The sequence below is a fragment of the Staurois parvus genome, unplaced genomic scaffold (genome assembly GCF_062004578.1).
Source record: "Staurois parvus isolate SC_StPar_1 unplaced genomic scaffold, SC_StPar_1.0 ptg000131l, whole genome shotgun sequence".
NCBI classification, from domain to species: domain Eukaryota; kingdom Metazoa; phylum Chordata; class Amphibia; order Anura; family Ranidae; genus Staurois; species Staurois parvus.
In genome coordinates this window covers 55,499-82,979 of record NW_028317927.1, presented here as the reverse complement: position 1 = coordinate 82,979, position 27,481 = coordinate 55,499, and positions in this window count along the sequence as shown.

The window sequence follows — 27,481 nt, the reverse complement described above, 5'->3', positions numbered from 1 at the left end:
TGGGATGTGTGTCTTGTGTAAGTGCAGATAAGCTTGGGGTGCTTTCATCATTACTTTTACCACAGATACCTTTTATGACACCTAGGTCATCTGGGTGGTAAATACAGTTAGTAATGGTCCATACTGGGAGGATTACAATCAGAGCCAGCGGGATCAGAAGACAAAATGCCTTCCCAGAAGTCTGTGGTGCAATAAGCGAGGTCATCTTTTTCAGAGACTGTGACACCTGCTTCGTTCTCTTTGTCTTTGTCTTGCTTCTTAGGTGTTTGGTTCCCCTTCTTCACACAACTGGCGTGGACCCAGGACTGTGAATTTTCCACCAGGATAGCTGTTCTGGTCACCGCGACCACCTTTGTAGGAGATCCGAAGGGATGCTCTTGCTTCTTATTTCGGTTCAAATGCTGGACCACCACCGTGTCTTCAACCTGGAAAGAATGGGTTGGTTCCTGTGAAGAAAAAGGAGAGGTGCGAGCAACATTTCTCTCAAACTTGTCCAAGGTTTCAATAGGTTTTCTCACATATTCTTCCTGAATCAGATCTAGGTCCCCTTTTTCTACCATAAGTGGCTGTCTGGCCCAAGGATTTGGGAATGGCCTACCCATTAAGACTTTAAAAGGAGAATAGCCTGTCTTCTTGGAGGGAGTCATTCTTACCTCAGCCAGGACTGCTGGAAGGACTTTCTTCCAATTCGCATACGTACCTCCGGTGGCTTTCCTTATTTTATCCTTGAGGGTCCTATTCATCCTTTCCACTATGCCTGAACTTTGAGGGTGATAAGGTATATGAAACTTCCAGTCAATCCGGAGTGTTCTCACCAGATCTTGGCAAACCCTGGCCACAAATGGAGGGCCATTGTCTGAGTTAATTTGGAGTGGGCATCCCCACCTAGGAATAATCTTGTGTGAGAATTTTTACTACTATCTGGGCATCTTCTTTTGTGGTCACAAATGCCTCGGTCCATCGTGAAAACATGTTCACGATTACCAAAAGATATTCCTTTTTCTTACCTATCTTGGGCATGTGTGTGAAATCTACTTGTAGGTGAGTGAATGGTGTTGATGGGTAGGTCAAGTGCTCATGTTTTGATTTGTGAGGGTTGTTTGGGTTATTTCTAATACATGTATTGCACCTAGAAACATATCTCTTTACAAGAGAGGGGAGCCCTGGGATGTAGAAGTCTTTGTCCAAAAGTTCACATGCAACCTGCCTTCCCCTGTGGCCTACACCATGATATTGAGAAATGAAAAGTGGTGCACTTGCTACTGGTATACATGGTTTCCCCTCTGTCAAGCAAAGTCCAGTTTGTGTATCTTTGGTTCCACTGTTTGATGTCCTGTGTCATGGCATATGTCTGTAAATCTTGTAATGCCTGATCTAGGAGTGGTATTTCTGGTGCAAGTAATGGCATCTGCATGTTAGCAGCTTGAGAGGATGCTGCCTCTTTTGCTGCTCTATCTGCCAAAGCATTTCCTTTTGCTATGTCAGTTTGTTCATATGTATGAGCTCTACAGTGTACAATAGCAAGGGATCTTGGTAACTGTATAGCCTTCAATAAACCTGCAACAAGTGAAGAATGGGAAATGGACTTGCCATCCGCTGTTATGAATCCCCTTCTTTCCCAGATTTTTACGTGGTCGTGAACAACCCCAAACGCGTATTTGGAATCTGTGTAGATGTTCACATCCTGACCTTCAAAAAGCTTGCAAGCTCTTGTGAGGGCTATTAGTTCTGCAGCTTGAGCTGACTGGTATGGGATGGGTTTTGCTTCAAGGATTTTGTCTGGTAGCTGTACCACAGCATACCACAGCATGGTAGGTATTGTCATTTGGCCTTGAACAGGAACCATCCACAAATATATTTTGTGCATGTGGGAGAGCTACAGAAGACATATCTTGCCTGGGGGATGTATCTTGATGGATGAAATCCAAACAGTCATGTTTTGGAACGACCTCATCCTGTTCACCTTTTAGGCCCAATAAGGCATTCAAAATCAGGGCTGGGCCTGAATTTGGAGAGGAGTATTTTATCCTTAACTTGGGATTGACAAAAGTATGACCTCGTAGCCACTCAACCTTTGGGCTGACATGTGCTGGGTATGGATATTTTTTAACAGGATAGATACATTGTGTGTAGTGTGTAAAATGGTATCATGTCCCAGAGTGAATGATGTAGCCATTTCCACCACCATTGCACAGGATATTAGAGCTCTGAGACACGCAGGCATGCCTTGAACCTGTACTAGAACCATCTTTGAAAAAAAAGCAACAGGGCGAAGTTTGCTTCCATGTTCCTGAGCTAGGACTCCCGCCATTGTTTTACAGTTGTCCCTGGAAAATAAGTGAAACATCTTGCCATAGTCAGGTAGTCAAGGATCAGGAGCCACTACCATAGCATTTTTCAAATGCACAAAAGCATTACACATTTGTTCTTACCATTTTACACAATCTGGTATATCAGAACCTGTGGCTTGTCTCAGAAGATTATCATAGTAGGAACAGTCAGGTATCCATTGGCGGCAGTAACCAATCATGCCAAGAAAGGTGAGCATGTCCTTCTTGGTCAATGGGTGGGGCAGACCCATGAGAGCCACAGCTCTCTTTGTACTGACTTTACTTTCTCCCTTTGTGAGGCCAAAACCAAGATATTCAACAGTTTCCTGGCACCATTGTAACATTTTCTTAAACACTTGATGTCCATATTCAAACACCCAGTTTATAAGATCTACACTGTCCTCCTGTCCGGCTACCTGGTTTGGACTACAGAGGAGGAGGTCATCCATGTACTGTAGCAGGACGGAACCATGGTGGGGAGTCCAGGACCTCAGAGTGGCCTGGAGCACAATTGAGTAGACTTCAGGTGAGTCTACATAGCCCTGGGGCATTCTACACCAGGTAAGCTTCTGGTTTTTGAAACAGAAAGCAAAGATAGGCCGTGTTTCCTTATCAACAGGGATGGAAAAAAATGCATTTGTCAGATCAATAACAGTAATACATTCTGCATTGGATGGGATGGATGATAAGAGTGATGGCACATCTGGCACTATTGGGGCAATTGGGACCACTAGATCATTTATGGCTCTCAAATCTTGCATGAATCTGTAACTGCCATCCGGTTTTTTACTGGATTTATAGGAGTGTTGTAGGGAGAGATCACTTCCTCAAGGATTCCTTCCCTAAGAAAGTGCTCCACCAAGGGTGCAATGCCCTCTTCCTTTTCTTTTGACAGTGGATACTGTTTGTGATATACAGGTGTCGACCCTGGCTTCAGAGTGTCCCTTTAGGGAGTACATGAAATAAGACCTACAGCTAAAGAATTCTTAGCCCACACCTTGTCACCAATATGGGGCATATATAGGCCAATTTTCTCCTCCCTTCCTCATGTAGTTCATATCTCATCTGGGGTCATACCAGGGAAATGTCTGTCTATCTCCTAGACAAAGACCCTTTACCATATCCATATGAAAAGTCTCATTGTCTCCCTCCCGGGGAAAGGGGTCTACGCTACCCATTATTTCTGTCCATCCTGCAAGGTTGTCCACCCAAGGGTCAATTAAATAATAATCTGTCCCACGTATATGGCTACATAATCCTTACAATTCTCATCTACATTTAGGATCGGTATATCTTCCTTACTCTTACTGCTTCCCATTATGAGAGTGGAGAGAAGCCGCCATACCTTGCAGTTCCCCTTTTGTCCACACAACAAATTATCTTACACTTCTACGCAACAGAGAGAAAAGCAAAGAGACTTTAGGACATAAACTGGTCAACCTGGACTGTCAATTTTAATTTCTTCCCAAAAGAAATTTTACTTCTGGTCTCTCCAAGAGACTGGCACTTCCCAAAAGTGCAAATCGCCTGGTCTTCTGGTCTCTCCAAGAAACTCTGGCACTTCCCAAAAGTGCAAATTGCCTGGCCACTGGTGTCTTTATGATGCGGGGTAAAAAATTCTATTACAGGGACTGAAGTGTTATCAGAGCCTACATCAAGAGAATATTTGGCAAAAAAATGACATAATCTACTTACTGCAGGGTGATTACTTCATCCCGGACGAGCCCCCAGCTAAAAGAAAATTGGTCCTTCCTACGACCCCCGCCTGTCCCTGGTTGACCAGTTACCACCCTCGGAGCTCCGGAGCCCTTCCTGAGACACAAGAATGCACACACCAACACGAAGAAGTATCTCGGAATGAGCTATCTTTATTGTCTATGCAACAGCTTATATGTAAAACTCAAATCCTGCATAGAAATATAAGAGCCAATAAGGTTGTACCACATGTGCATCATGAAATTCAAGCGTGATGAAATTTCCCCAAAACCTCCTGTTTCTACATTATCTCTAGCTACAGTTTGTGTGAGAGGATGCGCCTAACCGCAGGTTTGAGACACAGATGCTTGTGTGACAGGATGCCCTTAACCACAGGTTTGAGATACAGATGTTTTTCTTGATAAGTCTCTAAAAAAAGGGGAAGTTCCACATTACAGAGAGAAACAAAACTTAATCTTTACAGTATAAGAACAAAATGGATGCAGTACATGAAATGTCAGTGCATAGGCTAAATAATGATTCCTTCACCGGCTATTATGACTCTCATAATATAACCGAATTTCCAAATCCTACAAAAGCAACATACTGTACCTATGGCAGGTATTGAATTATACTTCAAGAAGAAGAAAAACCAAGTCTGAGATATCCAAATCATCAATATCTGTTAGGGAAAGAAGTCTATCTATGACCAAAGCAATAGAGCTCAACCCAGGGTTATCCAGCCACTAGGACCAGAGTTTTTTTTTTATTTATCCAGATACCTTCTATGGTGATAAACATAGCACTCTAAGTGCCTCTTCAATTTCCATTCTGCAAATACTGGTGGTTCTGCCAATTCTCGATGCAATAAAACCAATTTATGAGCTTGAAACAGGACTCTGGCTATAGCTTTCCTGTGCAACTCCTGGACTGGGAGATCACTGAGAATACCCAATAAGCATTGTTTAGGATCTTCGCTAGTGTGATTTGAAATACTTTGTTTAAAGTATTAACAACTCCTGTCCAGTAGATGTGCAGATTAGGACAATTTCACAGCAAATGGATCATGTCTTTGTTATCCCTGCCACATCTACATTTGGGGTCAGCACCATCACACCATAATTAAAACCTAATGGCAGCAGACTGTGGCTCAATGGCTAAAGCAAACAAAGGTGATAAGGGGCACTCCTGACGGGTCCCCCTACTGAGGCAAAAGTAAGTGAAAGTCTGACAGCCTCTCTAATAGCTGTCTTTGGTCTACTATGCAATAGTTCAACCCATGATAGAAATACCAAAGGCATTGGTAGCATCCAGTGATAATAAGGCAATACTACCCATATTGTCCCTTGTATGGGATTGCCCACAGTGGGAGTAGCCATACATAAGTTAATTTAGAGCAGTGATTTACGTGTCTTAGAAAAATATGAGAAATGTTTACTGTGAACGTATTCACTCTGCCAAAGTCCACCCATCCCACCTCATGTAAAAAATTTAAAAAGCAATTGGAATCTCCCGTGAGTATAAGAGGTGCATCCGGGTGATCCAGAAAGTACATCAATAGAAAAAGGAAGAGTATTATAAATCACAGGATACATTTGACAGGATGTAATCCACAAAATAGGAAAAGATAGTGACCGTCATTATTCACACAGGAATCAATTTCCTGAAAATCCAGTGATCATAACTCTTACCTCCCTGGAGTACGAGCTGTGGGTGGAATAACAAGCCCCTCCAACCCAATTGTAGTTAAAGCAACATACAGTATACCCGGTGATATGTATTTCTTGTTAGGCACAAATTGCTGGGTGATATTTAGGCAGACAGGAGATCATGGTTCTCTTTAAAGGATAGTATATGCCTCGAACATTCCATGAAATGCCTGGAACTTCAGCCATTGCATAAATAGAAATTCTCAATAACAGAAAAAAAGGCAATGGCATCAACTTTGAAGGTTTTCCTAGAGCATGAGTAGCTCAAATGCAGGCACTGTATGTCAGCAAAGGTGCCCGAGCCTGGTTTGCAGGCAGTGAAAGGGAGACAGAGCATAACAAAAGGCTGTGGGTTAGAAACTATTTGATCACTCTGGACTGGGGAATGTGCAAAGAACACCAACAGTAAGCACAACTGCGCTCCAAGAGAAACATAGTTTCTGAAGTTCTGAACTATTGCAGTCACCAAATGCATAACAAACATTAGCAAATGACCACATGGGGAGCAACAGTCTCACTTTCCTATAAAACATTTTGCAATACCGAAAACTCAATCAAACAGGTAATAGACTGTCTGTCCATAACACAGTAATAAAACAATTCCTGAAAAGATTAAGTAGTTGAAGTAACGCTGTGTAAACATATATTTTTTGCATTAAACATTAGGGGTATTGATTCCTCCAAATTGGTGAAATTGCTAGGACTGGTAGATAGTTGGAGGGCACTTACTGTTAGATCTACCTAAAGAGTGATTATCGGTTCTCATCTGCAGATTTCTGCATGGCAAATATATTGAACCTGGCAGGACAGATCATAGCATATGATAGTTGCAGCCTCTGGAGCCTCTTTTTAACCTCACAAACTTGGTCCTCTTGAGCTTAACTTCAGCAGAAAAGTCTGCGTAGACGGAGACTTTGGATCCATAGTACTGAATATTCTGACTTTCACGAGCAAAGTATAATTTCTCTGTCCTTATACATTTATATGTTTACTTGAACATACATGCCAGGATGGGTCTGGTTGGATGTCCCGGAGGTGGAAGCCGAGGGGGTGCTCTGTTATTACTGCCATACCCCATACCAACATCCTGCTGATCACTGACATACCCCACTCCAGTGTCCTGATCAACGCCAGAAGTCACAGCAGTGTACTGATCACCACCATATGTCATACCAGAATCCTGATCACTGCCATGCCCAATACCAGTGCTGTGGTCACTGCCATGAACTATACCAGTGTCCTGATCACAGCCACACACCATACCAGTGTCCTAATCACTGCCATATGCCATACCAGCACCCTGACTGTTGCCATACCCCATACCAGCATCCTGATAACCTCCATACCCCATACCAGCATCCTGATAACCTCCATACCCCATATCAGCATCCTGATGGCCACCATATGCCATACCAATGTCCTGATCACCTCTATACCCCATACTAGCATCCAGATCACCACCATATGCCATACCAATGTCCTGAACGCTTCCATATGTCATACCAGCATCCTGATCACTTCCATATGCCAAACTAGCATCTCAATTACTGCCATATCCCATTCCAGCATCCTGATCATTGTCATACCCATCCCAGTGTCCTGATCACCATTATACCCCAAACCAGTGTCCTGATCACAGCCACACCTCACACTAGCATCCTGTTCATCACAGTACAACATACCAGCATCCATATCACCACCATACCAGTGTTCTGATCACCGCCATACCCCATACCAGCGCCATGGTCATTGTCATGACCCATACCAGATCTGATGTTTCTCTCTTTTAGTTAATAAAACTAAGTCTTGTCCCTGTCCTCAGTTTATGATTGGAAAGTGAAGGATTCGCTGCAGTTTATTATCCCATTTCTGTCACTTTGATCTTCACTCCTGACAGCATGCACCTTGTTAGCACATGAGCACTGCAACCCAACTGCTTCACTCATTGTGCTGTTCTACTTTTTTGCAGTCTAACCTCAACTCTACAGGGTCTTGTAGTCAAAGTTAAATTTCAGTACTTACACGGGTTGCTTTAAAAAATATATATATTATTTTTATGAACACATACAGTACCTGCATGAATCTCTGCTTGGAGTTTAGCCCTAAAACCAGGTCCGCTGATGACAGAGTATTATTAGATTAATGAAAACTGAAGCTATTTACTTTCAAAGCACTCTATGCTTGACTGAAATTCTGTACCCCAGGGCAGAGTACAGAAGAAGAGGACTAGTGTATCATTCCTCTAGTTTATTTAAAGTGTTACTAAACCCACAACAGTAAAATCAGTCTGTATATGCAGTAAAGCATGCGTGTTAAACTCACTGTGGAACATAAGGGGTTAAACCTCTGTATTGTGTAAAAGATTGATTGATCCTGACTTCTCTGATCCTCCTCTTCTTCCATTGTCCCCCTCTTATCTCCTGATAAGACATATCGTGTGGAGTCACTCTGCACAGGCTCAGTTTGGTGTGTATTGCTAGAGAGATTTTTTTTTTCTTGCGAGAGTGCATGTGATCAGCACAAGGCCAAACAAGGTCCAGACAGAGGTCAGGGGTTCTGCATCCTCCTAGAGCAGAATGAAAATTCCTCCTACAAGCTTTAACATGTGCTTTGCTGGACACTGATAGAAGTCACAAGACTGCTCTAACTGCTGATGAGAAAAGGTATTTAGCAGTATATATTTACTAAAATAATTGCATTTTTATGTTCTGTGTACCGTGGGAGACTGGATATAGTGGATGCAGGGTCCTGGGTTTAGTACATTTTAACTAAAGCCTAACTCTCAGCTGTCAATAAATTTACCAATGCATTGGGCTCTCATCCACACTGCATGGGGGGAAGGAAGGAAGGAAGGAAGGAAGGAAGGAAGGAAGGAAGGAAGGAAGGAAGGAAGGAAGGAAGGAAAGAAAGAAAGAAAGAAAGAAAGAAAGAAAGAAAGAAAGAAAGAAAGAAAGAAAGAAAGAAAGAAAGAAAGAAAGAAAGAAAGAAAGAAAGAAAGAAAGAAAGAAAGAAAGAAAGAAATACATATAAGCCACAAAGCTAACCAGAGACATATATTCTATATTTCTAAGCAAAGTTGTCAGTTGATTGCCATGTTGTTAAATAGTTGTCCATGATGAACTTTATTACTTCATTTGTTTTAGATCATGCATTTTTTAATTCCTAAGACTTAACATAAGGTACATTAAAATTAATTCAATGGTGCCATCTAGTGGACAACAGTAAGATGTGTTTTAAAAAAAAGTGCTATAGGAGCAACATATTGAGTATACGTTTTTTCTTGAGCAACAGTAGCAAACAGCACAATATATCCAAAATATTATAACATCAGACACATTTTGATTTGTAAAAGAATATTACAAAGTTTCTGCTTTCAATAATGTCATATTATTTGCTCACTGAGTGCATATTACTGGCTATCATACAAAAGCTAACAACAGTTTTAAAACGTGGTCAGATGTAGGAGATATATGTGATTTGGATATAGTATATGAGTTAGGAATGCTAATTAAGTCCTGTGCTGTGAAAAGCAAGCTGCACATAGATTAAGGGGGGATATGATCAACATGTATAAATACGTCAGTGGTTTATATAGTGAACTCGGTGTAGAGCTATTCACCCTGAGGTCATCACAGAGGACAAGGGGGCACTCTTTACATCTGGAGGAAAAGAAATTTAATCTCCAAACACAGAAAGGTTTCTTCACAGTAAGAGCTGTGATAATGTGGAATGGACTCCATCAAGAGTTGGTTCTGGCCAGCTCAGTTGATTGCTTTAAAAAAGGCCTGGATTCTTTCTTGGATACACAGAATATAACTGGTTACTAACATTTATAGGTAAAGTTGATCCAGAGAATATCCGATTGCCTCCCAGGGGATCAGGAAGGATTTTGTTCCCCTGCAGGAGCAAATTGCATCATGCTTTGCTGGTTGGTTGGTTTTTTTTTTTTTGCCTTCCTCTGGATCAACTGTGGGTGCAGGATTATAATTTATTTATTTTTTAATGGTTGAACTGGATGGACTTTTGTCTTTTTTTCAGCCAGACTAACTATGTAACTATGTAACATATAACAAACTGTAAATTTTAGGCAATGTAATGCAAGGGTCTAACTAAACAAACCATTCAATCTATAATGATTAATAAATTTAAACACATTTCTAAATGAGGTGAACAATTCTAACCTTTCTCAAATGTAAAGTAATTTCCCTTTTATTTCTGGTTTAACTATTTCTTTATTATTATTTGTTTTATTATTATTTCTTTATTTGATTATTTATTTATTTCTGGTTTGATAAATTTGATTAGAACCCCTAACAAGTTATATTAATGTCTGTGCCCAACTTAATAGATTCACCCTCTCTGTTTATCCTGGCAACCATTGTCACTGAAACAGAAAGTGGTTATAAAACCAGAATTGTAGAGTCCCCAGGATAAGAGATGAGGGGAATGTTTTCCAAAGGAGCCACCTGTTTCAATGACAACTGTCTAATAGGTAAATACCTCTCATTCATTAGAGATTTCCTCTTACTGCATGGCATGCCTTTACAACATGAAATTGCAGGGAACTCTCCTCAAAGGTGCACAGACAGCAATAAAAAAAAAAACGTTTAATTTAGGTTTAGAATTTTAGCCCTGCCTAAGTCAATCTAATCTAAAGCACTTGCATTACTAATACTTTAAAGATATTGCTTAGTTAGGCTCTCACATGACAAGTTTTTATGACCCAACAAATTAAACTTAGAACAAAATGCGATCTTCCTGTCTGAGCACAGGGATGCAAGCAGTAGTCACCTTGTCTCTTTCTGAAGTAATAGATCGGCCACTTTGTTTAAAGGGAAATGTAATGAGAAACACTTTTATTGTGCTTGCATTCATGACCTCTTCTTCTGACTGTTCAAGTTGCCTGTCTTTCACACTCATACTTTGGCTTTAATACCACTGCTTAAAAAAATTAAAGGAACACTTTTTCATCAGAGTATAGAATCAAGTCAAAATCCTGGGATTTTGACCTGGTCAGTTAAGTAGCAGAGGGGGTTGTTAATCAGTTTCAGCTGCTTTGGTGTTAATGAAATTAACAACAGGTGCACTAGATGGGCAACAATGAGATGATCCCCAAAACAGGAATGGTTTTATAGATGGAGGCCACTGACATTTTTTCCCTACTCATCTTTTCTGTTTTTCACTAGTTTTGCATTTGGCTAGGGTCAGTGTCACTACTGGTAGCATGAGGCTGTACCTGGACCCTACAGAGGTTGCACATGCAGTCCAACTCATCCAGGATTGCCAGAAGGTTTGCTATCTCTCCCAGCACAGTCTCAAGAGCATGGAGGAGATTCCAGGAGAGAGGAAGTTACTCTAGGAGAGCTGGACAGGGCCGTGGAAGGTCCTTTACGCATCAGCAGGATCGGTATCTGCTCCTTTGTGCAAGGAGGAACAGGATGAGCACTGCCAGAGCCCTACAAAAGGACCTCCAGCATGCCACTGGTGTGAATGTCTCTGATCAAACAATCAGAAACAGACTTCAGGAGGGTGGCCTAAGGGCCTGACATCTTCTAGTATGCAGGCAGTTCTTGGAGGATGAAGGAATTTATACCATTGAATGACCCCCATGCCTGCCTGACCTAAATCCAATAGAACAGCTCTGGGATATCATCTGGGATATCATATTTCCATCCATCTGACGCCACCAGGTTGCACCTCAGATTGTCCATGAACTCAGTGATGCCCTGGTCCAGATCTGGGAGGAAATACCCCAGAACACCATTTGTCGTCCCATTAGGAACATGCCCCAACATTGTCATGCATGCATACAAGCACATGGGGGCCATAAAAAATACTGAGTACCATTTTGAGTTGCTGCAATGAAATATCAGCAAAACTGAAATGTACCACTGTACCTCACTGTAAGCAGTGATCACAGACAAGCTGCTACAGTGATGGCCATGATCCTTCAAGTGCTGAGATGTTGCCCTTCTGCATAATAACCACAGGGGGTTGCTGGCAAATGTGTTCTCTGATTGGACTAGGTACAGAGGCCAGGCTGTGACATCACAGCACCCAAAAGACTGCTGCTATCACTACACCTTCCAGAGAAACCAATCGGATATCACATATGCAAACTTACATTGCACCAAGCTGGCCCAATGTAAGTGCAAAAAATATCATCATCCCTGGAATTCAGCTTTAAGATTACACAGCAGCTACAGTATGTAAACAACAACCAGAATCTACTTGATTTGATATAACTAAATTAATTGATTAAATAGGCCATAACACTACTTATGTGATGCTAAACCTAAAGACAAAGCCACTGGCAAACCTAGGGTAATTGATACTCAGGGCAGATATTATTATAACTTCCCCAAGCTTCTAGTAATAGTAGTAGTGGTTGTGAAATTAAATAAATATCAATAATGTGCACAAAAAATGAAGACTGTTTAAATCATATATATATATAGGGAATAGAATGAATAAAATGCAAGACTGTAATAGCACCAAGGTGAAACATGGGAATAATACCGAAACACTAAATAAAATAAAAATTAAGGTTTTATTAGTGGCACATGTAGTACACTGTGAAGAAGCATAAGGATAATAGTGGCATGCTTTGAGAGTGACAGACGTACAGGGTACTAACCTGTAGTGATATAATCCTCTAAACAGGGATGACTTCACATTACATAAATGACTATTCTGAAATACATTGGCCTTTGGATGATAACCGCCAAAGATGTCTTTCCTGGGAGCTGTTGAAGAGGGACCAATCCAGCAAGGAACAATGGGGAATAGATAGATAAAATTCACTGTTAGTAGCATCCACTCCTGATGAAGTGAACTATTGTTGATGAACTTTGCGATGCTTTTTGTTCATCTATTCACTCCGCAAGTCCATGTAACTAATATTTAAAACAAATTTTGAAGATGATTGTTGAAACATGTAAATTTGAGCATTTACCGTATATGTGAAACAGACTGACATCATTAACTAATTTTTCTGTATATCTTTTAAAACTTTGTGTTCTCTGTACAATGAAAAGTTTTTATCTGTGTATATTTCATGAACAAATTATATATATACAATATGTGTGCAATTGTACCTCTCAAAAGTCCCATGTGCACTTAATTTTGGTATTCCTGTAATATGAGGGATGGAGGTACGTCAGACTGAATATGAGATTGTGATTCAAGATGCATGCTTTGATCCAGAGTAATAGCAGTGCCCTTGATATTTGTTAAAAACTGTTACCTGGCAAAGGGGTGCACAGTGCAGACATCTACAAGACAGGAGGCTGCTCTGTAAGTCACGACGCACGTGACGCAACGCATCGGTACGCCATATCCGGTTTCAAGTAACGTCACTTCCGGTCAAGTGGTGACGCACGTCCGGACGCAGCGGCCATATTGGTTTTCCCCTGGTTTCATACAATACACCCATGGGATGGGGCAAAACGCTGATGTGACAAGAATTTTTGCTTTCAATGCTGGCTTTATTAAACCTTATTACACTATGGAAGGATTTCTCTTGTGTCTTGTATATTACTGAGTGGAGGTGGAGTGGAACAGAGAAGTCTTCAATTCCTTTGTGATCCCTGGATGAGCTATCCATATACAAGGACCTGATACAGAGGAGAGTAATAGCTTTTTGGCCCTGTGTGGGTGAGTGTGGGGAGGTGAGCAGGCACTGCTGCCATTTGAGGATTTGTGCACTAGAAGTGAAGATCACTTTCTCACGAAGTTTTCACTTGCATGGACTTTGTTTTATTCTTATTTTTGATTATTCACAGATGGTGATTTTATATTTATGTGATTCACAGTTATATGATGGAATATTTTGATTGAATTTTATATATACACATGGTATTTTTATAATTTTCATTTTACTTTTGTTCAAATTTGCACTGATGTGTATTTTCATTTCACTTTCTGATTGTTCAATTTGCACTGATATATATATATATATATATATATATATGAGCTTTTTTTCACGGAGCACCATTTGTTAGGTATAATAGGCAATTTAGTATTTAATTTTGATAATAACAGCGCTTCACTAATTTATGTTAACATATTGATTACTTATTGGTTTAGTCGAGTGACAGCAGCTACCAATATAGGGATACTATAGGGAATCTTTCTATATAAAGCGCAGGAGGATACTCCCTTTTAACTTTGCTCTGTATGTACTGTACATGTACTGTAAGTTAAAGGGAGTCACTGTGCTGCACTGACTCCATAAATTATGGGGCCATATAAGAACAATCCCCTTTACCCTAGGAGTACATGACCTCCAAGTAGCAGTACCTTATATTGTAAAGCCAGCCCCTGCTAGTCTTAGCAGACTTGAATTACAATATGGTGATGTCACTACTGCACTGCTTATTGTTTTCTTTTGCTGGAGACTCTGACTTGAGGAAGCAAGGCCCTGTCTCTAACAAGATGGTTGCAACCACATAGAGACACAGTGCAGGGCAAGTCATGAGCAGAGCTTCCAGAGTTCAGTTCTGTGTTAAGGCACTGATCAATCTGTAATCCAGTACCTTTCTCTGTGTTAGCTTAACTGCTTTCTATCGGCAATCTACCGTCATTGCTATACACTGTCCATTGCCTTTTCCTTGGAGCTCCTCTGTTTACAGCCTTACAACAGACAACTGCCCAGTAGAAATTTGGAGGTAATGGAGTTAATTTATTAAAGGCAAATAGATTGTTTACAAGAAAAGATGTATTTTGTAAGTAAATTATCCCCATAGCTCAGATAATGAAGGGAAGCACTGCTGACTTCCAGCACCCCATTACGTGCAAGCAAAATGATGTTCTTTTCTACTCAAAGTTAAACTTCACCACATGTACTAAGCTCTTGAGAAAATTACCTTGCAAAGTAAACAGCTTATTTGCTTTTTAGACAAAATTATTGACACCTACTCAAAATTGTAAGAGGATAATTGCATTCCAAGTGTGTGATGCTCCTGTAATTGGTAATTAAACTCACCTATATCAATTAACAGATGCTGATAATATAGAAATCACACCAGCAACCAGTTAAAATGGTGAAAAATTGACTCAACCTTTCTGTTTTGTGGCAAAGCAATCTCAGGGTTACAAGTCCATCTCCAAAGATCTTAATGTTCCTGTGTCCATTGTGTGCTAGATTGTCAAGAAGTTTACAGCCCTTGGCACTGTAACTGTAGTTAATCTCCCTGAACATGGATAAAAGATAAAAATTGATCAAAGATTGCAACAAAAGATAGTTTGAATGGTTCGCTATCTGAATGAAAAGGGACGCTATGGTTGGAGACCCAGGAGGACCCCACTGCTGACACAGAAACATAAAAAAGCCAGATTGGAGTTTGACAAAACTTACCTGAGGAAGCCAAAATCCTTTTGGAACAATGTGCCGTGGACAGACTAAACAAAATTAACATTTTTTGATAAAGCCCATCATTCTACTGTTTTCAGAAAAAGAAATGAAGCCTTTAAAGAAAAGAATACATCACTACAGTCAAACATGGTGGAGATTCACTGATTATTACATTACATTACATTACATTGAGTTTATATAGCGCCAAAGGGTTTGCTCAGCGCTGTACAATAGAGGGGGGGACAATACATGAAACATTACAGCAGCTACGAACAGCACACGAGGGGTAAGAGGGCCCTACTCTTTCGAGCTTACAATCTGGGAGGGAGGGGGTAGTGGTACAGGAGGAAGTGGCTGTGGGGGATGGAGTGGTAGGAGGAATGAAGGAGAGCAGCAGTTAGGTGAGGGTGGGGTAGGCTTCCCTGAAGAGGTGGGTTTTCAGGGAGCGCCTGAAGGTGAGGAGGGAAGGTGACAGTCTGATGGATTGGGGTAGTGAGTTCCAGAGGATGGGGGAGGACCTGGAGAAGTCTTGCAGACGTGCGTGTGAGGAGGAGACCAGGGAGCAAGATAGAAGGAGGTCCTGTGAAGAGCGAAGGGTATGGGTAGGGTGGTACTTGGGAATCAGGTCGGTGAGGTAGTTAGGGGCAGTGTTGTGAATGGCTTTGTAGGTCAGAGTGAGTAGTTTGAATTTGATGCGTTGGGCGATAGGGAGCCAGTGGAGGGAGAGGCAGAGGGGGGTGGCAGAGGTGGAGCGGCTGGTGAGGTGGATGAGTCTGGCAGCTGAGTTCAGGATGGTCTGAAGCGGGGAGAGTTTGCACTGGGGTAGGCCGGTGAGGAGGGAGTTGCAGTAGTCAAGGCGTGAGATAATCAGGGAGTGCACAAGTAGTTTAGCGGTGTCTGGGGTAAGGAAGGTGCGTATTTTGGCGATATTGCGGAGGTGGAGCCTGCATGTGTTTGTCAGTGATTTGACATGAGGTTGGAAGGAGAGGTTAGAGTCCAGAATGACCCCAAGGACTTTGGCTTGCGGGGCGGGATTGATGGTGGTGATGTTAGTAGTGATGGATAGGATGGGGGGGGGCGCGGGCAGGAGGGAAGACGAGAAGCTCGGTTTTGGAGAGGTTGAGTTTGAGGAAACGGAGCGACATCCAGTCAGAGATGTCGTTTAGGAGGTGAGTGATGCGGGCGGAGAAAGTGGAGGTGAGGTGAGGGGTGGAGAGGTAAATTTGAGTGTCATCAGCATAGAGATGGTAGTTGAAGCCGTGGGAGTGTATGAGTTTGCCAAGGGAGGAGGTGTAGATGGAGAAGAGAAGGGGTCCAAGGACAGAGCCCTGGGGGACCCCAACAGAGAGGGGGAGGGAAGGGGAGGTGGCACCATTGTAGGAAACGCTGAAGGAGCGTCGGGATAGGTAAGAGGAGAACCAGGAGAGAGCGGTGTCTCTGACGCCAAGGGAGAATAGTTTATTAAGGAGGAGGGGGTGGTCAACTGTGTCGAAGGCCGCGGAGAGGTCCAGGAGGAGGAGGACAGAGTAGTCGCCTTTGGCTTTGGCGGTAAGTAGGTCGTTGGTGATTTTGAGGAGGGCGGTTTCGGTGGAGTGTAGGGGACGGAAGCCGGACTGTAGTGGATCAAGGAGGTTGTTGTCAGTTAGGTGGGCGCTTAGGCGGTTGTAGACTAAGCGCTCCAGGAGTTTGGAAGTGAGTGGCAGCAGGGAGATGGGTCTGAGGTTGTTTGGGTCAGAGGGGTCCAGGGAGGGCTTTTTGAGTATGGGGGTGATGTGCGCATGCTTTAGGGGGGAGGGGAATACGCCGGTAGAGAGGGAGAGATTGAAGATGTGGGTGAGGGAGCAGATGAGGGAAGAGGGGGGTGACTGGAGGAGTCGAGAGGGGATAGGGTCTAGGGGGCAGGTAGTGAGGCGGGCTTCAGAGAAGACCCTGGTGACTTCCTCAGTGGTAGCGGGGCTGAAGGAGTGCAGAGCTGGTGGGGTTACGGTAAGCGGGGTCTTGGGTGTGGAGGGGGGCAGTGCGGTTGCGAGGTCAGAGGAGGGAAGAGATGAGGGGGAGATAGGGGGGGGGGAGGCTAGGTGGGGAGGTAGATTGCGAGTTGACTATGTCCTGACGGATAGCATCAATTTTATTGTGGAAATGAGTGGCAATCTCGTGGGCGGTGAGTGAGGTACTGAGTGGAGGAGGGGGGGAGAGAGCAGGGAGTTGAAGGTGGAGAAGAGTCGGCGAGGGCAGGAGGAGAGGGTGTTAATCAGGTTTACGAAGTAAGCCTGCTTGGCGGCGTGGAGGGAGGAGGTGTAAGTGAGGAAGGCAGATTTGTAGAGGGAGAATGAACGGGGGGACCTGGTTTTGCGCCATAGTCTCTCCAGCGCACGACTGCGACGTTTGAGGCATTTAGTGTGGTCGTTCTGCCATGGTTGGAGCGGTCTGGGTTTGATGTAGCGTGTGGTTAGGGGTGCCAGAGAGTCTAGGGTAGCTGATAGTGAGTCGTTGTACGTGTTAGTGGCTAGGTCTAACCCTGATGTTTTGGGGTTGCTTTCCTGCTTCAGGCACTGGATGACTTGGCCAAGTTACATAGTTACATAGTTAGTCTGGCTGAAAAAAGACAAAAGTCCATCCAGTTCAACCATTAAAAAAAAAGTTGTAATCCTATACCCACAGTTGATCCAAAGAAAGGCAAAAAAACCCAGCAAAGCATGATCCATTTTGCTCCTGCAAGGGAAAAAATTCCTTCCTGATCCCCTGAGAGGCGATCAAATATTGCCTTGATCAGGGGTGGACTGACAACTCATGGGGCCCCCGGGCAATAGGGGATCATGGGGCCCTGTGTCCTTGCCCACACTCAAAGCACATCCAAAATAGCCTATAAAAGATACCAGGGGCATTTCATGGGGCCCCCTACTGACCCTGGGCCCTCGGGCAGTGTCCAAGTGCTCGAATGGTCAGTCCGCCCCTTGCCTGGATCAATTTTCCCTCTAAATGTTAGTATCCAGTTATTTTATGTGTATCTAGGAAAGAATCCAGGCCTTTTTTTTTTTTCCAAAAAAGATTTTTATTAGAAGAAAGCATTCATAACGATACATGTACAGACGGAAATCCAAGGTCGGATATATCACAGTATGGAGCTTCCCGTGTCGCAGACGGGTCAAATCACAACAGGCAATACAAAACATACCATTGTAAAACATTGTGTCAACGTAATATTACAATCCAGGAAATATACAGCATATATGAAATGCGCAAAGAGATATATTGTCTTTTGACCTTGAGCAGCATTTTCTGTCATGGGAGTGTGAAGAGTATGATAGAGAATATGAACAGCATATGCTCAAGGTTTGGATCTGTTTCACGAGTCTAAGAATTGGATATGTGAGTGATATGGGGCGTAGTACGTCTGTTTGAAGGACAGCGTTCTGTATCGGTTATGGTACAAAAACAAAGATAGGAGTAGGTTATAGGTGGGAGCTAGAGATCAGGTAGAGAGAAGGTTAGTTAGTAAGTAGAATAATGAGGTGATAAAGGTAAGTATAAAAAAAAAAGGGGGGGGGGAGAAGGAAGGGGGGGGAGTGGGTTTGGGGGGTGCATAGGGTGAGGTAAAACGGAAAGGAGGAGTGAATGTCCGTGGATAAGTAGCTCTCAACCTGTGAAATGAGCCACATTAAAAATACCTCCTTATAGCTCAGGACGTGGTGCGTATCAAAACAGTCAACTGGGTAATATGCGGATACAGGTTCCAAGGGAGTAAGCCTTGGCAAGAGGCTACGGTATATCCAGGCATACATCAAGAGGTATCCCAGAAAAGAGGACACTCCCCAGTATCAGGACATGTCCAGTCAATCATTGCTGCATTAGTAGGTGGTAGGTAGGGGTGGTTTTAAAGTGCCTCCAACAGGCCCAAGTTCCCCTGAATCTCTTGGGATGTTCCTTGGCAACAGAGATCAGTTCCTCCATGTCCTCAGTTCTACTGATCCTTGCAAACCATTCACGAATGGTGGGAGTATTTGTCGAGCGCCAGTGGACTGGGACATACTGGTTTGCAGCGTTAACCATATGCATGGCGAGTGATTTACGATATGTCTGGAATGGGAGTGAAGAGTGATGCAGTAGAAATTGTGCAGGGGTGAGCTCCAGGCTATACGTGGTCACTCGTGCAATTATGGATTGAACTCTCCCCCAAAAAGGCTGCAGCAGTGGGCAATCCCACCAAATGTGCCTGAGCGTACCCTTAGCCAGGTGACATCTCCAACAAGAGTCCGAGATAGTGGAATCGAACTGGTGGAGTAGGGCTGGAACTCTGTACCATCTAGAGTATAATTTGAAGTTATATCAGTGAAAATGTGTTTTTATATAATTAATCCAAAAATTAATAAATAGAATATAACTCGTGAGTACAATTCCTAAATATATCGCCCAATATTCATCTTAATCCCTCAATGTCTTTATGAAAAAAATTGTTCACTCGTAAATAAAAAGTCCAAAAAAGAAATATAAATCAATAAAAATCCACAAAAAAATCCACAAAAAAATCAAGCCAATTCTTCCACCGAATCCACCTCAAAAAAAAGAAAATTCATATAGTGCATTACCTTTTTTAAATAAAATTATCAACTTCATATACAGTGAATCCGTGAAGAAACCAGTGAGAAAATGTGAAAAAAACGTGATCAAGCAGTGAAAATAAAGTGTATATAACACTCTTTAGTGCCACACCAAAAAACAATTCAAACAGGTGTACATCTATTTGCTGTAAGGGTACCCTTACCAACCATCCACATAAAGTATGCCTATCACATTCCAGGGACTGCACAGACTAGACCTCATATATATCCTGTTTCTGCGACACTCTCTGGGCTCCTCAGACACTCTGCTCTCAATGTCTCCAAAAAAACATATAGGACAACATAGTGTAATACCTCCAATCGAATTTATAATTAAATATTTATTCCCAACTGCTCACATGGTATAACTTTAAAAACCGCTTTTAGTGCAATAGAAGGAATCTCACAGCCATCCAGGGAGCGTCCCAATGCGCTTACACGTCCTTTTCCCTTCTCCAAAATGGCCGCCAGTCGACTTCCGGTTCCGGTATACGTCTTGACGTCACTCTCCCTTAAGGGAGGAAAAGACATTCTATGTGTTGGCTCTGAGGAAGAGGCTAAGCCCTTGAAACGTGTTAGCCTGTTGGAAGTCCAGGGTTCTCATTGCGGATTGACATGTAGTGTGGATTGGACAGTGCTGTTCTTTGTGATTTGTCTTTGACATTTATGTCAATTGTGAGTACAATACCAATTTTTTATAATTTCAATAAATGTTTTTGTTTGATAATGCACTAGGCTGGTGCGCCCTCTATTTGTCTTTTTTGTAACCAATATCTAATTGCCTCCTGGGGATCAGGAACCATATTTATAGGGGGGTTTGCCTTCCACTGGATAAACTGTGGGTAAAGGGTGCTGTACCTAGAGGTTTTCTATTTATTTATTTATTGTATCTGTTGGTTGAACTATATGGACTTGTGTCTAACTAACTATGTAGCCAAGTAACCATGTCACACCTTTATCTACAGTTGTCTTAGGAAGCCAAAAAAGTGGAAGCAGAGTTGGAGTTGATAGAGTGCATTCCTCTTCATGACAAAGTGCACACATGTACTTAGGAAAAGGCTTAGGATTTGTGTCACTGTCTGCATACAGCTGGTTAAAATCCTGCTCCAAATCTTCATGCCAGTAGAAAAAAAAAAAAAAAGATCAAGCCCCATTTAAAATAAATTGAAAAAATAGGTCATTTCAAAATGTAATATTCTTCAAGGTAACAGCAGAAACTACAAATTATATTCTGAACTCTATTCAAATATATTTTCACTGAGTACAATACAATTTATTTTTTGAAACAAGAACTATATGGTTGTGCTTGTAATATGTTGCCTATTTTTATATCTCTTCTTGAGACTCCGTGCTGGGGAACTTTTGAGAAATGTAAAATAGGTGCCACACCTATCTCAATGTTAACAGAAGAGGTGTATGAAGCTTTGCAGTGCTAAAGCTCTTGAGTTCAGTGTACAGCCAGGAATTGGGTGCTGCTTGGCATGTGCATATAGGAAAGGGTTGAAAATAAAAATGTGAAACTGTGCGCTAAATAAGAATGCCCTCCAGCTCTTGTACAGTTTCTATGAATTTAATATTTTTTTATGTTGCATTTGTTGAAAGAATGTATAAGGAATGAGTATACTTTGATCTTGGTGAGTGCTGACAGACAAGGCTGGAAACATTTATTGCTTTTCTCTCAAAACCTTACACATTGATCCAGTTCTTTGAGTCCAGGAAAAAATGCACAAAATACAGCAGATTTTTATTAAAGTCGAGCAAGGTAACTGGATAACTCTGTTAGGGTATCACAAAGGCATTATTCTACTGTATCACAAAGATGGTATTCTGTTCCCAAAGTTTTGTCGATAACATTTAAGTTGAACCTCAGGGAAGCAGCTAAATAAACAGTTGAAATATCTATTTGTGAACTATCTTACTTGCCAAAGGATTTGGCATTCTGTTCAGATAGCATAGTGATTGCAGTTACTTTTTGAGGTGGAAATTTACTTACAAATACAATATTTACAAGCAGGCAGGCTTTTTATGGCAGAAGACAAACAATATACTATAGCATGTCCCTTCTGCTATTTAACCTTCTAATCTGCCAGCTTTCCAATGATTGTACTCAACTTGAATGTACAACTCAGTGTTCTTTATTGCAGCCTCTCTCAACCAGGGTGCCTTGAGGCTTCTTCACGGGTGCCTTGGCAAAATGTCTAAAAATTGTCCAATACTTGCATACAAGCCAGCGGGTGGAACAAGCCTGCCTTTTAGTTACACAAAGGCACATGTTTATCGGCGTCCTAACAACCAATGACATCATCAGTTGATAAGGAGGATGTCAGCTTCCTGCACAGCATCCTTGTTAACCCTTCCCCTGCCCCATCCATCAGTGCTGGGGTCACATTAGCTCAGTGATGGATAAAAACTGAGGGAGAAGAGAAATACTGGAATACTAGTCAGTACCAGTGTGCAAAAGTGTATTTGCTTTGGAAGAATAGATCACCTCTGATGTTGGGTGTCCTACATGTGTGGATTTTACTGCATTATATAAAACTATTAGAATAGTTTTTCACAATTTAGAATCGGGTGCCCATTTAAAATGATGGACCGTCTTGAAGACTGTCCATCATTTTAAAGGGTGCCTCGAGACTGTCCATCATTATAAAGGGTACCTTGACTGAAAAAAGAATGAGAAACACTGCTTTATTGTTATTCCTCGGTGCTGGGATAAATGAACTCCTCTATGAATGTGTTGGAGCTACATCATGTTGAGCCAGCCAGTCCCTGACCGAGAATGCTAAACCTGAAAAATGACAAGGCAAAGGTGTTGGTCCTTGCAAGGGAATTAGCAGATGCCACATCGATCCCTGGAGAGCAGGTGAGTACGGGTGACTTTAGTGCCCATTTAAGCAAGCCTAGCATTCTAGGTTTGAATTTTGTCACAAATATTATATCTATATATATATATATACACTCTATTTTCAAAAGAATTGGGACGCCTGCCTTTACACATACACACATGAACTTTAATGGCATCCCAGTCTTAGTCCGTAGGGTTCAATATTGAGTTGGCCCACCCTTTGGGAAGGCTGACCACAAGGTTTAGGAGTGTGTCTATGTGAATGTTTGACCATTCTTCCAGAAGCACATTTGTGAGGTCAGGCACTGATGTTGGATAAGAAGGCCTGGCTCGCAGTCTCTGCTCTAATTCATCCCAAAGGTGTTCTGTCAGGTTGAGGTCAGGACTCTGTGCAGGCCAGCCAAGTTCCTCCACCCCAAACTCGCTCATCCATGTCTTTATGGAACTTTGTGCACTGGTGCGCAGTCATGTTGGAACAGGAAGGATTCATCCCTAAACTGTTCCCACAAAGTTGGGAGCACAAAGTTGTCCAAAATGTCTTGGTATGCTGATGCCTTAAGAATTCCCTTCACTGGAACTAAGGGGCCAAGCCTAACCCCTGAAAAACAACCCCACACCATAATCCCCCCTCCACCAAGCTTTACACTTGGCACAATGCAGTCGGGCAAGTACCGTTTTCTTGGAAACTGCCAAACCCAGACATGTCCATTGGATTGCCTGACAGAGAAGCATAGAGTCCAGTGGTGTCATGCTTTACATCACTGCATCTGACGCTTTGCATTGCACTTGGTGATGTAAGGCTTGGATGCAGCTGCTTGGCATGGAAACCCATTCCGTGAAGCTCTCTGTGCACTGTTGTGCTAATCTGAAGGCCACACAAAGTTTGGAGGTCTTTAGCTATCGACTTTGCAGACAGTTGGTGACTTCTGCGCCCTGTGTGCTTCACCATGTGCTGACCCTGCTCTGTCAGGCTTTCACTTTGTTTTCATACCACTAACAGTTGACCGTGGAATATTTAGTAGAAAGGAAATTTCATGAATGGACTTATTGCAGAGGTGGCAACCTATCACGGTACCATGATTGAGATATATATATATATATATATATATATATATATATATATAGAGAGAGAGAGAGAGAGAGATAGATATATATATATATCAGTCAGCACCAGGCAAATAATTTATTGCAGTGACAGAACTTTTATGAACGTGATGTTATTAATACAACATGTGAATACAATAAAATAGTCCAGAACCAGAAGCAATGAATGTCAACACAAGAGAAGTCTTTCTATCATCCTTTACTGGGTGTTTACAGTAAAGGAAAACACACAATTGTGTTCTTTCAACCTTGTGGTAACAGTTTGGGGAAGGCCCTTTTCTGTTCCAGATAGACTTACCTCTGTCATAGTTGCCAACAGTCCAGAAATGCCCAGGACACTCACGGATTTCTGACAGCTGTCAGGAACAGTCCTTGTCCCAAGTTGAGTCCCGAAAATTCGGATTTATCAGACAGCTGAGCTTCTGGCTTTTGTAACCATGCAGGATGTCTGGCTAGTTGCCACTGGCAACAATAGTACCACTGGGCGGGGCCACAGGGCCTAATTCTGTCCACAGTGATGATCCCTTGCCTCCCCTTACCTCCTCCAGCTCAGGACTTTCAATGATTCGGTGCCAGGAAGTCATGTGATACCCACCTCTTTCCATGATTGGTTAGTACTCTGAGGGGGCATAGCCAGTCAAGGGGTGATCGTGCCAACCCAGCCTTTAGCTGTTGTCATTAGAAGGTTTCAGCTGGCAGAGTGCTTTCTCCTGATGATTGATGACAGGGGCCAGATAGCTGGTTGTCCTAGTCGAAGGTAAGAGGATGACAGGCCTGCATGGTGGGGCCATGCATGTTTGACTCCACAGTGTGCTGCTCTGACACTTTGTGCAGGGAGGACTGACAACTGTGTATAAGTAGTCGTCAGACACACAGCAGCTGGATAAACATGTCCTGTTATATGGGTGTTCTGAATGGACAGATCGTAAACTGATGAATAGGGATTGAAAGAGAGCAGCTGGAAGCTGATAGGGTTCTGCCTGTATGAGGTAAGAAAACACTGTGTATCTCCCTTCCTGTCTGAGTTGCCAGTGCATGTTGGAAGTTGTAGCCCCACAGACTAATCTACATGGTTGAGTGGGGGGAGCGCTAAGACGTATCTACCCTGTGCACATTTTGGGATGGACCATCAGCAATGGGGGTTAGCAGAAGGTCCATGTGGAGGTGGTGTCCAAGTCCATCTGTAGTGGGGGGCTTGTAGTAGTATGGACTTGTCCAAGGAGGCAGCCGGCTGTAAGATCTTGTAGATACTCCTAATGTAGGTAGAGAAGAGAGACAGCAGTGCCACTTGGCCTGACGAAGGAGTAAGCATGCTCCAAACGCACGCCATCTTGGAAACCCAGACCATGTGGTGACATCATCCCTGCGAGCCTCCCTGCGCCCCTCTGCTACTTCCTGAGCCCTGGACACCACCGGAGCGGTGGAAAAACACCCATAGCGCAGCCAGAGGACCTGATGCTCCCACTGGACCTCCATCACTTGACATGCCTACTTGTTACCTATGTGAATGATATTTTACCATTAAATCTTCCTGAAGAGTGGCGCTGCTGTCTCTCTTCTCTAATCTACATGGTTGTTCATGTTAAAGAATGCAGTCTACATGACTGCTGAGGGGGGAGGGTGATGTGATGACTATACAGCTGCTGAGGATGGCACTCCAGCAGACCACTGCAAGTAGTAGCGTGCAGGCAACTGATTTAGAATTTGCCATCATATAATAACTTTTAACTTTATTACATAGGACTTTTGCCACCAACAAAACCTTTAGGCTATCGTTTGCCACCACAGGTGTCACAGACAGGTCAATGTCAGATAACGTTTTCTACATATTTTAGGCCAAATGTATTTGCAGTGTATAGCCTTGTTCATTCACACGGTACGCATCAATGTGTACCCCATGTGAGGGTCATATTTACCTGTGTAGGTGTCGAATACATCCCTGTACAGGCAGTCCCATTCATGTTTATTGGGACACAGTGGCTGCACGGACACAGACAGTGTTCATTTGGGGTTCAGCATGATGTCAGACTGAGAGTAGTGGCTGTGTCCGTGCAACCGCTATGTCCCAATAAACATGAATGGAACTGCCTGCACAGGGACGTACTCGACACCTACGCAGGTAAATATGACCCTCACACGGGGTACACATTGATGTGTACCGTGTAATCAAGGCCTAATCAGTGTTTATTACTATAGTCTCTACAAGAACTGTTGGGTTAAAATAGACTGTTCAAACTACAATGTTGTAGCTAAACAAATCCACAAATCATTTTATTAATAAACAGTAAAAAAACATCCTTGCTGTGTTCCTGTTTATATGGTCAAACATGTATATACAGATTTTTAAAATGAACCGCTTGCCCTCCTGAGGATTTGCCCCCCTTCCTGACCAGGCCATTTTTTGCATTACGGCACTGAGTTACTTTAACTGACCATTGCACGGTCATGCAACACTGCACTCAAATGAAAGTTACATCCTTTGTTTCCAACAAATTGAGCTTTCTGTTGGAGGTATTTGATCGCCTGTGCATTTTTTATTTTTTGCGCTATAAAATAAAAAGTACAACAATTTTGAGAACAAAAAACAATATTTGACTTTTTGCTATTAAACATGTCCAGTAAAATAATAATGTAACTAATAATGGTGGCGATCAGTGACATATAGCAGGACTGTGGCGGACATTCTGACACTGTGGGGAACTGACTTGGTGTCACTGACATCCCCAGTGACACCAATACAGTCATCAGTGCTAAAAAAACCACTGACACTGTACTAATGGCACTGGGCAGGAAGGGGTTAACATGAGGGGCAATCAAAGGGTTAACCGTGCGCTGCAAGTGTTTTACTGGGGGGGGGGGGTGTTACTGCTTCACTGTAAGCACACTGCTCTGGATGGCTGTGCTGTGCAGTGTGCCTGAGCTGACAGGGAGTAGAACTGTTAGTAAACAAAGCAGCCCTCCCCCCCCATCAGAGATCCTCGGTAATGACCGGCTGGGGCCCGGTGATTGACAGCCACAGCCGCGAATGGCAGCGTGCGTAGGGTGTGCACACACCCTCTACCCACAAAAGCAAAATCATGTATATATATATATATATGTGTGATTTTGCACACTCCTTCCGCCCTGTAGCAGTATATCTGCTACAGGGTGGTGGGAAAGCAGTTAAAGTGCATGATAGGCTAATGGTATGTCTTTTGTAGAAACACACACATTTTAAACAAATTCCCCACCCCTAATTAAAAGTACATCCTCTGCCAACAATGGCTTATTGGGCGGACAGCAAAAAAAGGTGTCCCTAAAAATGTTTTTGAAATGTTGGCAACTAGGCTCTGTGCAGTAACCAGATTCATAAAACATTTGGTATGGAGGAACTAAGGTGACCTGCACAGAGTCCTGAAATCAATCCAAGGGAACACTTTGGGATAAACTGGAACAATGAATGTGAGCCAGGTCTTCTCAGTACCTGAATTAATAAATACTTTTTTAGGTGAATGGCCACAAATGCTCAGAAATTCCCAAATTTTGTACAAAGCCTTTCTAGAGGAGCGGTTGCTGTTATAGCTGCAAAGGGGGGATGGAGGAGGCAACTACAAATGAATTCCCAGGTTTTCAGAATGTAGTGTCCATCAAGCTCAAATTGGCACAATGGTATTTTCAGTCATTCACAAACTTTTGACTTACTGATTGATATGTAGAAGTCCACAAGATAGGGCTTGATTCGCTATAATTTACAAATAAAAGAGGACACAATCTAATATTATGTAAGTTTATTGATCATTTTTGCCTGGACTTAAGTTTTCCTTTATAGTACAAGCTTGCATGTTTTTTTTTTTTTTTAGATACTG